The sequence below is a fragment of the Fulmarus glacialis genome, unplaced genomic scaffold, assembly GCF_000690835.1.
Source record: "Fulmarus glacialis isolate BGI_N327 unplaced genomic scaffold, ASM69083v1 scaffold17990, whole genome shotgun sequence".
Classification (NCBI taxonomy): Eukaryota; Metazoa; Chordata; class Aves; order Procellariiformes; family Procellariidae; genus Fulmarus; species Fulmarus glacialis.
In genome coordinates this window covers 28173-38255 of record NW_009187369.1, presented here as the reverse complement: position 1 = coordinate 38255, position 10083 = coordinate 28173, and the positions used below count along the sequence as shown (strand labels likewise).

The 10083-nt window shown below is 41.1% G+C and overlaps 1 protein-coding gene across 1 annotated transcript in view; it reads left to right on the top strand.

Moving 5' to 3' along the window:
* Positions 1–760: 760 nt before the first annotated feature.
* RTF1 (Rtf1, Paf1/RNA polymerase II complex component, homolog (S. cerevisiae)) overlaps positions 761–10083 on the top strand; it is a 28124-nt gene continuing 18801 nt past the window's right edge. The window contains exon 1 of the mRNA XM_009574978.1: positions 761–870. The gene's annotated coding sequence lies outside the window, so the exon portion shown is untranslated. The remainder of the gene's footprint in view (positions 871–10083) is intronic.

Here is a 10083-nt window from a genome sequence, read left to right as displayed (position 1 = left end):
GGACAGTAATGCAGCTTCAGAAATGTTTGTTTTATACTACTGGTTCTGTTATCTGAACAAGCTATGAATAGCAGATGATGAGATTATTTGGGAGCCATTTAGTTCTTTGTGCTGCTGTGTGTTGCCTTTGCAAGTGCTTCTTTTGGAGGAGAACAGTTCTACTTAGTTTCCCAGACTTTGAGCTTAGTGCCTGCTCTGTGTCTATCCAAAGCTTTAAGTGCATTCTGTGGTATGTGGGGACAGTGAAAAGCAATTGAAGAGGCTGACTAAAAATTATCAGCCGTGACGTTGTGGTGATACCTAAAGTGTTTCCCTTTTGAAGTGTATAATTGCAAACATCTCTTTTGTTTGGAAGAAGGAGCTGCTCTCTGGTGGCATTTGGCTTTTTGGGTTAATGCTACACAATGTAGTTAGGATGTTTTTGAGTTACCTAATCCAAGTAAAACAGACCTGGACATGACTTTGGAAGTAATTTGCTTGTGTCATTTATACCAAGAAAGTAATGGTAATGGTGTTTATTTCTAGCTTGTTATCCTCAAAATCCTTTTGTAGCATCCATTTGTGTTAAAATTGTGTGTGTGTGTGTGTATATATATATTTATGAAACATAAGTAAACTTTGTTCCTTAATCAGTGGGGATGATCATGTTACTGGGATGTGCTCAGATATCACAGAGAAAGTGCATGTGCACTGACCTGGATTGATAAAACTAATTATAACAATAACATTTTAAAACAAATGTGTGGTTTTTCACACCAGGAGCTCTTGTCATTGGCCAAACGGAAACGCAGTGACTCTGAAGAAAAGGAGCCACCTGTGAGCAAACCTACAGCGTCTTCAGACTCTGAGACGTCAGACAGTGACGATGAGGTGAGTTTTCATGTTTTCAGTGAACTTACTATGGGTTGTTTGTCTGATTGTACCTAAGCAGTGAAAGTGTATTTACCATACAGTATATTTAGCCTGCTGACTTCATAAAGTGGGACTGGCCATCAGTGGAACTGATGGACACTCGTTAAGCCCAGAGGATGTGTACTCAGAAATACTTTTTTTTTTCTTGTAATTAGTATGCTTTGAATTGTAACTCTAAACAAAATATTCTGAATGTCTGTAGAAAAGATGACTGCTTGTTTAATCTCATTTTCATACGATCTGAATGGTTTGGTGATCTGCCTGCTTAAAACTACTGTTTCTCCCATGTAATGTTTGTGGACGAAGTAGCAGTGAAGCTGCTAAAGCTGGACTGTGAATTCAAGGGAGGGGGGTTTTCAGCTTTAGAAGAGAGCTTCCTTCCTCAGAGAGGAAGAGGGTCAAGGCAGGTGGTACTATTTTACAGGTGGTAAAACTGTTCTATTTAGCTACTTTGGTTCACCAAGAACTCTACTGTGAACTAGCTTGTCTGGTCATTTGAATATGCAACAGAGTGTGTTTTTATTGGCATTTTTGAAGAAAGTGAGGCAAGGAAGAGTTTAGAATGATTTTCTTCTAGGGTTTTGTCAATTCCTTATATAGCAGTGCTTATTTGCTAGATCTGTTTTTATTATTTGTTCTTGTAGTACATTCTAGAGCTGGTTAAAAGTTGCTGCTTTAATCTAAAAATGAAAATTGAAATCAACTTATTAAAGCAGAGGAACTGACAAACAGGCCAGGCAGGTATTTGAATAAAAACATTTTCTTGAAAGGTTACAAATGTCTTTTGCAAGCTTTCTGTGCAATGTAGAGAGGTCCTTTATTCCATTCATTCTTAAAAATTTAACAGGGAGCTGTTTGGGGTGGGTTTTGCTGAAACTACAGGAAGGATTATTCATTGTGACAACTTGAAGACCAATAGGGTAGGCCAATGATAAACTGTTAGCTATGAAGCATTTGGTAGTGTAGTAGAATTCTTTAAGTGTAAAGAATGTGTGGTTTAGTTTTGTTTCTGAGGCATTTTTGAAATAAATATGCTTGGAACTCTGTTTCAATCAATCCTGTTCTTTAAAAAAAAAAAAACAAAACAAAACTCACTCTGGTATCTAATGTATGCTTAAGATATAAGGAGAGAGAAAACTATGAATCGACTAGATATTAGGTTTGATATTGGGTGACCACTCAGTTGTCATTCTGTGTGTTCTGTTCTGCTGGCACGCAGCTTATTTATTCTAAGCGGTGTGCAGAACAGTTTGTCTGGAAAGGTAGACTTAGGTGTGGAGAGCACCTCAATGATAAAGTTTTCTGTTCTGTGTTTATCTCTGAAGACTGATGGAATAAATAATATTATTCAAAATTTTTTTTTAGCTTGTGTAACTGTCCATTGTATGTAGAATATGACAATGTATCTCTTCACAAATTTGCACAGCCCTTGCAGATGCAGTAGTATCTCTGTTGCACCATGTGCATTTGATACTTTCTAATCTGTGTATCATTTCTAATTGATACTCTGTTCTTTCTGACCTCCATGCAGCAGGAGGAAAAGATTTAGAGAAGAGGTAATTAGGACATTTGCTTCTATTCTTGTGCCTGAAATATGCATTCTGAACTGCTGCTTGTCACAGCAGGGCGAGACAGGCTGTGTTACGACAGTTCTCCTTCTGCCAGTCATTCAGTTGTGTGCATCTCTAGGCTTGACTACACTACTCCTGCTTAAACAACTTTGATTTTAATCAGTGTTCTTGTGGTTAGTTTGACGTTTGCTCAACCTTGGACGTTGGGAGGGGTGGTCTAAAAGTTGAAATTGTCTTACTGGTCTTCCTGCAAGGTGAGGACCTTGAGGCAAAAGCATGGAAACTGTTGCCTGGGGCAAATGTGCTTAATCATACCCATTTGCTGCCACGCAGGTTTTGTAGTGTGTACATCCTTTGTGGTTCCTGGCAAGTGCTGAATATTCTGGGATTGTCACTGTGTTCCATGTACAGGAAAGGAGTCTAAATCTCTGCTTCAGAGTCTAATGCTGTTTTCTGCATTTTTTTAAAGGGAGGAATGTTTGGGAGGGCATTGGTGAGAGAAAGACAATGCATTTTGAAATTATAGAATAACAGCATGTACAAATCACGCCACATCTATACAATGGTGTCCAAGGGATTTCAGTAGATCTTTAACATTATATTTTGTGTGTCTCGGTGAGAATGTGCTTCTGTAAAAGCTCGTAGCCATGTCAGGTGTTCATGGTGCAGATGCTGGGTTCTGTAACATTTTAAGTACCTGTGTGGTCTGAATCAAATTACCTAGCCAAGGGATTGAAGATGAAGTTGCAGGCAATGAAATAGGAGGCATGCTCTGAACCATCTTCTGGTGGGTCTGCGGAACGTGCGTGACTGAATTGACTATAAACTGTTGTTCTGACAAACTGATAAATAGCAATGATTGCAGGGCTTTGCAATAAGAAGTACCACCTTCGCAAAGAGATTTCTACTAAGCTGGAGACAGATGTGGAGACAGATGGTTCCTTTATCTGTGGAGCAACATGTGGCCATGATTACCCAAGAGCTCACCATCCCAAACTGTTGTTAGCCTGCTGCATGTAACCAGTTTGGTGTTAGCCAAGTTACTATTGGGGCTACTGTGCTAGAGGTATATGTGTCCACAGGGTACCCTCGTTGCTTATTGAAGACATTGTGTGGATGGTGTTCCTCAGTTGCAGTAGGTTAGTTCTGGGTTCTTGCTCTTCCTCTGGCATCACTGCTTACAGTAAGAGAATTCTTTCTGTTGTGTGGTGAAGCCTGGATGACTTCTGCAACAACTTCACTAACATCAGTGTAGATTAGTGTCCTGATTTCGGCTGGGATAGAGTTAATTTTCTTCCTAGTAGCTGGTACAGTGCTGTGTTTTGGATTTAGGATGAGAATAATGTTGATAACACACTGATGTTTTAATTGTTGCTGAGCAGTGCTTACACTAAGTCAAGGACTTTTCAGCTTCTCATACTGCCCTGCCAGCAAGGGGACTGGAGGTGTACAAGAAGCTGGAAGGGGACACAGCCAGGACAGCTGACCCAAACTGGGCAAAGGGATATTCCATACCGTACGACATCACGCTGAACAAAAAACTGGGGAGGCTGGCCGCAGGGACGGGGCTGCTGCTCAGGAACTGGCTGGGCATTGGTCAGCGGGTGGTGAGCAATTGCATTGTGCATCACTTGTTTTGTATATTTTTGTATCATTATTATTATTTTCCCTTCCTTTTCTGTCCTATTAAATTGTCTTTGTCTCAACCCACAAGTTTTAACTTTTTTCCGATCCTCTCCCCCATCCCACTGGGGGGGAGTGAGTGAACGGCTGTGTGGTGTTCAGCTGCCTGCTGGGTTAAACCACAATAATTAGACAGAAAGCCACAATGCTGTAGGAGCTCCTGTTTATTTCTCTTGAAAGGTTTGTTGTTAGCAATGCTGGTGTAAGTCTGTGCATCCTTCTACGCTCATTCTAATGTTGTGAGGGGTTTGGTTGTGCCTTTTAACAGCTCTAGGGTGATAGCAGAAGGTAACTCCAGGACCAGAAAGGTTACGTCATGAATGCTTGGTACTAGTCTGGAGTTTAGTGAGAGATATCTGTTTAGGCCTTTATTTGCAAGTATGCAGATTCAGTAGGAAACAGCATAGCTGAAGATCTCCTCAAGAGCTATGGGACAGAGGAAGAGGTGAACAGCGGTCATGCAGCCAGTGAGGAAATCAGTCTTGAATAACAGTCGGCCTAGGAGGCTTTATGCCCCTATTGTGAGGAAAGGGCTCGAAAGTTTGGATCTACTTACTGCACTTCAAGTTAGAGCATTCTAGTAAACCACAGGTTAGCAGAAAACTGTATGTGTTCCTTCTGTTTTGGGGGTGTCTTTTGTGGGTTTGTAGAGATTATGATGCTAAATGTCTTCCTTCCCTGCGTGCTTTTATTTCATAATACTGCTTAACTAGGTGTCCAAGAATGAGTGGGTTCTCCAGTCCTGTGAGACCTCTGCCATACATTTTTTCAAGCTTAAGACATTTGAAATGGGCTGTGCTTTAATCTTCCTATACGCAGTCATATAGGCTGTGTGCTTTGTAATTTTAACTTCTCTTGGAGACAGTTTCCTTCAGCTGTTAACAGGTAGAATAGTAAAGCTTTCCTTACGGAAGTGAGGTGCTGTTACTCCCCCCACCCCAAACAAAGTGCAAGTGCAAATCTGAATAGCGTAGGCTAATTGTTTGGAGGCTAGCATGTCCAAAGAAGTAATGTGAACCAGCTGAGGACAAGAGAGGTATAAAATCTGGTCTGTAAGTAGCTTCTTTAAATTGCAAACTAGCATGGGGGTGGTCCCTATGGTAGTCCCCCCCTTCTGGGGGCTTGATTTATGTGGTATGAGAGTCTGCAGGAGCTCTGAAGTGGAGCAGGTTGCTCCAGAAATAGACTCATGGAGGTATTAGAATCGAATATGTGATTTTATTTAACTTTTTTCACTGAATGAACTTTTCCTTTGTACCCAGGGAGCAGTTTTTGCTGAGAACAATCTAGTCATAAGGCACTGTCTAATATCTAGAGAAGTCATTAAGCCTTTTTTAGTCCAGATGATGCTTGCTGGCTTGTGATGCTAGAGCCATGCAAGGTGCTTGTTGACCAAGTGTTTTATGGCTGTTGCCGTCTCCACTGGTTTGGCCCAGGCTTCCAAAATAAAACATTGCAGGTTTTCACAGCCAGTAGCATCCCCAAGTTTGTTTTGATTATGGAGAATGCTTCTTCATTGGTATTTGGTATCTACCATCTCAGTGTTGTCACCCAGCAGTTCTTGCTGTTTTTCAGCACATGGACCCCTCAAAATACTTCTAGAGCAAATGTTAACTTGCTGAATTTGAACCTACTACTAGAGGTAGACTTTTTTTCCGGAGTTACCCATAGTTACCTTTCCGTGAGCTCCTTTGAGCAGTACTCAGACAATAAGGGTGGATCAGGTGTCTGGTTATATTTTGGCCCATGAAGCCTTCTTTCAGCTGGTTCCTGGCAGAGCGCCTTCTGTGGCTTCAGAAGGTGTTTCCTTATTTGCTTCTCTCTTTTCTATTTTGGTGTTGACACCTTGAGTCTCCTCCTTGTGTTTAAAATGGCCCTTCAAGTTTTCTAATTGCTGGGCTGTTGTCATTGTTTTTGAGGCATCTGAATGACAGGTGCAGACCCCATAAGGCAAGAAAAGTAACAAGGGCTTTCTGTTTACTATTATTTTAACAGTAGTTGGTAGAGAGCATTTTCTTCCTTGTAGCTCTTGGAGTGCTGTCTCCAGAGTTCTCCAGCTTCGAGAAACCCTGAAAACAGTAAATGCTGCCTTATCTTCATATCTGTGCTGCCTGCTGTTGTCTTCAGACAGGCTGAAACTGCAGTTTGATGACTTGCCTGGAGGACTGCCTTTTGTTTTCCCTGTTTGAATGGAGGAGAATGGATGAAAGTTTGTAAGCTGGGCTAATGTTATGTACCTTGGTGCTCTTAAGCTGTCATGTTGTCACGGCATGTGAGTTTACTTGGCCTAGGAAAGGAACACATTGGTAAGGGACCTGTTTTGCTTTGATATTGTGGCTTGTAATTTGCCTTTTGCTTATAAAAGCCATATCCAGGAGGGAAGGATATGGCAAGGACAGGCTGGTAACCTTGGTTGTGCATCTCTGGTTTGATGTTCAAAAAAAAAAAAAAAAAAGGCAGGGAGAATCAGTGAATAATACGTTTAGGTATGTGTGAATAGAAGAAAATAGCGACTATCTGAGCAGCAGGGGTAAGACAATTCTACTGCGTTCTACACTCTCAGAGCTCACTTTTTTCTTTTTTTTTTTTTTTTTCTCCTCGATCTCATTTCATCTCCCTAGTGAAAATATGTTCCAGGTTTGCTGAGCTATAAATGATTTTCTTCAGTCATTTTGTGTAGTTGCTTTTGTAGAAGCTGACTTCTAAATCTGGCTGATTTCTGATGTGGTTTTTTTTGTTATTGGCAGTCCATTCTGGGTACTGTGGCTTAACTTGGACTTGTTGGGGGAGATATGCAAGCTATTAGCTCTGTGAACCTTTGAAGCAAGAGGAAAAATGGAAATGTTCTTCTGGCTGTTTCCTGTGAATGAACCATAAAGCTCTGTTGTTCGATAGTACTAAACAATAAGCAGAAAGCCATGTTGCAGCACACTTCTGGATGGGTTTATTAACTTGCTGTGTCTGGAACCATGGAGGGTTCCAGATGGTGGCCAGGGAGGCAGCAGTGAATAGAGGGGCTGTTTGGAGGAGGTATTATAGTAATGGAAAGCTTGTGAGGAGTGTTGACTGGCTCTGCCTGAGTGGAACATGGAAGAGGGAACCTGGAGAAGCTGCAATAGAGGACAGATTATGGAAAAAATGGTTATTGTTTGCTGTTTGAGATGCACAGAGGTAAGGGAAACAGAGCAACCAAATGCTTCTGACTATAACTGTGTGTGCATTTTTACTTGATGTTACATGCAAACGTGTTACTGCCTTTCTGATCTCCACTGACGTGCTAGAGCGTGAGGAAGGGGCTCAAGACTTTGGTTTGGACTGCAGGTTGCCTTGTGGTTCATGGCTTTCTAGTATTGTCTTCCCCCCGCCCCAGAACTGCTAATCTCTGTTATGTCTTCCTCTGCTGTAAGAAGAATCTTGATGTTGGCTCGTCTCTCTCTGAACAATACAAAGTGGTCATTCAGTGTCAAATGACAGCTGTTGGTCCCTGAGCCTGCAGAGCAATCTGTAAGCCTAAAAGAGCCTCACACTGACTACATCCTGGTTTTGATGATTTATTTGTCTTTAAGGCTTGCTCGAACCCTTATCTTGTCCTGTAGTGGTGCCAGGAATGACCAGGCATTCATGAGAGATTGGGGTAGCTGAATAACCCCTGAAGCACCTGAGTTGGATGAGGAAGAATTTGGCTTTGTGACAGCACTGAAACTGGGAGATGACAACCAGTTATTGTGACTTAAAAGATGTAGAAGTCACTTGCATAAACAAAAGTGAGATGAAGTGTAATCTCCAGGGTGAAATAGAAACCAAAGCAAAATTTCCTAGATTAGATTTTTTGTTACATTTTTTTTGTTCAAGAGGTGGTCACACAGCTTTGTCTTCAGTCCCGTCTTCCTGGATCCAGGTTCTCTCCACAATTCTGCTCGTGAGTCAAAGGCTGAGAACAGTGATCTGTAACGCACGTATCTACAGCTATTAAACGTTTTATTAACAACTGAAGTCTCGCTGGTTTTATCTGATCTTCTCTTCTTTCATCTCAGCATGACCTCTCAAGGTCTTGATATAACTGTGGTGTATTCTATGGCTTTCTCAGTGCTTCTTCCTTGCTATACAGCATGCTGATGTAAGGTATAATTCAGTGTTAGAACACTGAAAAAAAAGTGGCAGAGCTCCCTGGTTCGGAGGGCTTTGCTTCTCCCTGCTAAATGCTCAGTTTCACTTTCTCACTCTTGTCTTTTCGCGGGTATGCTGGCAGTAGGTGAGCTCTTGAGCAAAGAGCAAAACTGCACTTTTCTGCAATACCTAGGAGATGATTCCTTAACGTTGAGGTTTGAGCAGCTTCAGGCAGAGTCGAAGCTTGTTCTTAACTGATTTACATGGGCATAGTTAACCAGGACTATTATTAGGCTGCAATATTGTAACACTGAACAAGTAAAACTTCAATGTGGAAGCCAGTAAAGACTTGAGTGCGAGCTCAGGCTGATATAAAGTGAGATGCTTTCTCACCTGTCCTATGGACTGTAACAGACTGGGCTAACTGCATAGGGCGTGGATTGCAATCGGAGGCTCACCACTAGGTAGCTGTACTTTTACCTCAGAAAAGAAAACTTCAGCCTGGCCTTTGACAGATACTTTTGAATGCACAGCTGATGCTTAATGAAGATGATGAAGCAGGTGGTAATGTGGAAGGTACAAGGCTGGGTATAAGAGTAATCAAAACCTAGGAAATTCTAAAGATATTAGTAGATCAAGTAGTAGCTTCTAACTACTCGGTTGAGTTTCATTTAGAGTATTTGAACACCAGGGTTCTCTGAAGATGGCGCCCAACTAGGCAGAAGAAGTCATCAAATTTGATGGAATGATTACTGCCTGCAGGGATGGACCCAGGAAGCGGGGGGTGGGTGAGAAGCCTGAAGTTTGTGTGCACTGAGGTCAAACCTAAAGATTTTTTTTTTCCAGTTGGAGTAGTTTTGAGTGCAAGACCTTAGTTATGCAAACTAGTGTTTGCTCATTTGAGTTACGAATATATTTTTTCCATAGACTGTGTGCCTGAACAGATGGTGATATGCATGAAAGATGAGAGTAATATACAGGTATGAAGAGGATAACAGTCTAAATATATATGTATTTATTTATTTATTTAGAAAGAAACTGTTTTATGCCTGAAGGTCTTGCGCCTGGAGAATTTCTAGGAGAGGTAGTGAAGTGCAAAATATTGTAAAGCCTTAAAATAATACACAGGCAATTCTTAACGGTTCTGTTCTGGGGCTTTACCCAGGTAGTTGGGACAATGCAAAAATTCTAATAAGAAATCACACTGTAAGGTAAATACTAGCTCTTCTCCTGGGACTTTGGGATTTAAAGTTGTTACCTGTGTGTGTGTGATGGTACAAGTCCTGTACTTGGAAAGTGCAATCTGAGTTAATTGGGGTTATGATGTTAAGAAAAAATTAAAATTAAGACTTGACATTTGATTTTTTTTTCTTTTTTTTCCTGACTTCCGTGATTCTGATTTGATTCCGATTTGTGTACATAGATGCAGGTGGTGGCACTAATGTCTATGAGCGAGTGTGCTATTGGTTTGTTGCATAAAAATACAGGGAGGGTGCTGTGTTCTCCTGGTAAAACTGAGATTTTGGAAAGACTGTCATGTATAATTGGTGTGCCTTCATGAAATCTAAAATCTGCTGTTGAATAAAGTTTGGGAAACACATCTGTTGCTTCTTCTGTTTAATAGTAGTAAACTGAAGCTAACCTTTACAAATGCAGTTGGACAGTTGTTTAAAATAAACATTTCCTAGCAAAATATTTTCAGTACCTCTTTTCTCTGTGGATATTGCAGACTCCGAAGTCTTCATTGTATTTAAAAGGAGTGTCTTGCCAAATGTTGGCTTGCACTGATAACTGGTTTTGGTTTTCGTTT